A 3,413-nucleotide genomic window follows, 5' to 3' on the forward strand; every position below is an offset into this window, starting at 1 on the left:
TTGATGCTGGCAGCGGCTCACAGATGTGCTAAATCCAGCGCTGGCCCGAACCCACAAAAACACACCCGAGGCTCCTGCTCGCAGGACCGCCGCTGCATGAAGATGTGACGCGATGACTGCGAGCATTGATTCACAGCACGCCGCCGTGCTGGAGTCAACACACACAAGGGCAGCTGACAACACAGGCGTGTTTATGTGTGTGTGTGTGTGTGTGTGTGTGTGTGTGTGTGTGTGTGTGTGTGTGTGTGTGTGTGTGTGTGTGTGTGTGTGTGTGTGTGTGTGTGTGTGTGTGTGTGTGAACATAATGGAGGTGGGTGGGGGGGGAGAGACAGAAAGACAAAGTTTTTTTTTAAAAAAAACCTTTATCAAAAAAATTATAAAAATCCCCCCAAAATTTTGCATGACAAAAAAGTACAGTACAGTCAAATATTACTTTATTCAGACGCATAGGTCCATAAAACAACAACAACAACAACAAAAATACAACACAGGACAACAACACAAAAATCCAGCTAAAACAGCAGTTCACAAGTCCACATGATTCAAACCTATACAGACATTTGGTCCAGTGTTTGCAGAAACAAGAGCAGCACCTTGTGTCACTGTGCAGGCTCAGTTAGGAGCATTATAATTAAACCCCTGGTATCAATTAATCGACACATACATTTGCACATAAAATTCCTCAATGCAGCATGAAAAGCGGGAACACATGACTTGCACTTGTCCATCTTGGAAGCTTGAGCAAGCTTGTGAAAGCTACCTGCAGCTTTTTCATGTTTGCTTTGCTTTACTTGCACCACAAGTAGGCAGTATAGAGTGGAGGACAGTAGGCCCTAAAAAGAGCAGTTTTAACATCATCTGTACACATGTGACATTTGTGTGCCAGCGTGTTGGCTCATGCATACAGTTTAGTTTGCAACACTGGCGCTGCACATCATCATCATCATCATCATCATCACATAAATCATTCCTGATGATGTGACCCAGATATGTTACTTTGTTCACTACATTTGGCGCTTTGTCTGCCGTCAAGAAGGAACATTTTTGCTTCTGACCCTCCCTGGTTTTAACAATCCTGACAACACTCTTTACAGAGTGCAGTTGTAGAGTACAGTGCAGACCACTACAGTTTCAACGCCGACCTGAAAATGCTACAAGTCCTCCAACCCATACGACCACATAGGTCGTATACCCTCTAATACGACCCACAGGAGCGTTTCCTAAGTTAGCGCCCCTACCGGCGGCAGGAGATATGCCACAGATACTTTTCGCCTCTGTGCATTGTGGGTACTTGTTGACATCCTTTTTACAACGCCTCGTAGACAGGCTAATAAAGGTTACCAAATTATATTGAATATTTAATACTTTACAATAATTATACTCAATATTTAATACCATTTGGTATTGAATATTAAGTCATCACCTGCCACAGAACATATTGCATCATTATAGCACCACTTTATGATAAAATCACCCATGTTACTAGTTCCTTTAAAGAATGACGATGATGATAATGATGATGATTTATTTTGAACATGTAAATAAGCAGGATATAACATACAGATAATCCATTGCCAATAATCTGAAGTGATCAACAAATCCACACATCCAACTCAGGGAACAAATCTCCATATGCATCAGATTATGTGTTACATGGTGGAAAAGGAGTAGGAGGAAGTGTACACTTATTTCTCACCTACTCTTACGTTAATTCAGCAACTACACATTACAAACTCCCTCCCCGCTGTACTGTGTACTTCACTTTCACTGCAAGCTGTGCTGCACAATACAAACTCACCTACTGTGAACAATATGAGGAAAAACATCAAAAATACAGAAGAGAAAGAAAAAGACATCCTAATGTCATGTAGCAAGAATAAACAGACGTCAGTGCTACGTACAGTCCACTCTAAAATCAACCCAGACTGGTTCTCACCACTGAGGCGAAAACAGGAAGTACTTCCTGTCCGGTCCCGTTCGCCACTCTGTTCTTCCGGCTACTGTAGATTGACAGTTCGGCCTCCTCTACCATCACATTTACTAGCTGCCACTCAGAGGCGGCCTGATTTCTGTAGCAGACTCCCAAAACGAAGACTGTCTTAGACCACCTCTCACCTCCTCCCCTTCCTCTTCCTCTTCTTCGTCTTACCTCCATTTCTACTAGTAAGTGTCAAATTTGGAATGTTTATGGAAGACAGAAAGATAGATTTCTTGATGAACAATGTAATTATTCTGGCAAAATATTTTACACACAAATGTAAATATTGCACAACGTTTAGCAGCCTTTAAAAGCGAATTAGTAACTTTCTCCAAATCTCTAAAATGTATGAAAAACAGAAATGCCCAAAAAAATTTCTTTGCATTTGAAAAATTTTATATAATTTCCTCCCTGGAATATTGTCTTGTCCTATTTTATTTTATCTCTTTTTAATTTACTATTTCTGTTTCCCTGTTTTGTTTCTCATTGTCTTTGACATGTCTGACGTTCTGTTCTTAGCCTACTCTGTTGTTTTAGAGTATTGTGGTGAATTAGGGGGCAGCCCGGGAACCGCCACGGCCGGGACGCGAACCCGTGTCTCCCGCTCCACTGTCTAAAAACATTCTCCGGTGCGTTAAAAAGGTTACGGAGTCTTTTGCGTCTGTAAAACAGTTTCTACTTCCCCACAAAGTGGACATTCGCTTGAACCTGATCGCAGATGAGTCTATTCACTGCCGCGGCTCCGTGTAGAGTCCTCCTCCGCAAACCAGCGGTCCTTTTCTTCAGAGGAGGTTGCCGAAACCCTCCATACTGATTCCACACCACCGCCCACATCTACTTGCGGTTTGCACGCGGTGTCAACTCCTCCACCCAGTTCACATTTGTTTACAGCTACACGCCGTTTTTCCTGTAACAGAGTACAAGTCCACATATTTACAGTCAATCACATTGTAATAAGGGCCCCGACGATCCATCCAGATCTGGAAGAAGGCCCAGCTCTCGATATGGATCATTTCCACCAGGGGTGTCCGCCACAGCACCGCTGCAGCATCTCGAGCCTCCTTCAAGCCTCCTCCGCCCGTCTCTCCACCCACATGTTTAAAAACGAGACGGAGAGGGAGTGCTTATCATTTCTGCTCACAGACGGGTGTCGGTGGACTGGGCCGGACCAGAGTCTGGTCCTGACAGCCATACTGCTGCCTCCGTCTGGTTCCTGCAGGCTGCTGAATTTGGGCAGGAAGCCGTGGTTTTTATTCTCCACGGTCACAATCTGAAGTATTTTCCTTCACTTAGCGGCAGCTCATCTGGTGGGGTCTCACTCAGACACGTCAAGAAAACACCACATGTTATACACAATATAATTACTCACGAAGGCCCCGTGGGGGCCTGGCGACCTGTCCAGGGCGTTTCCCCGATGGACTCCAGCGTCCCCGTG

Source organism: Lampris incognitus, chromosome 9 (assembly GCF_029633865.1).
Source record: "Lampris incognitus isolate fLamInc1 chromosome 9, fLamInc1.hap2, whole genome shotgun sequence".
Taxonomy (NCBI): domain Eukaryota; kingdom Metazoa; phylum Chordata; class Actinopteri; order Lampriformes; family Lampridae; genus Lampris; species Lampris incognitus.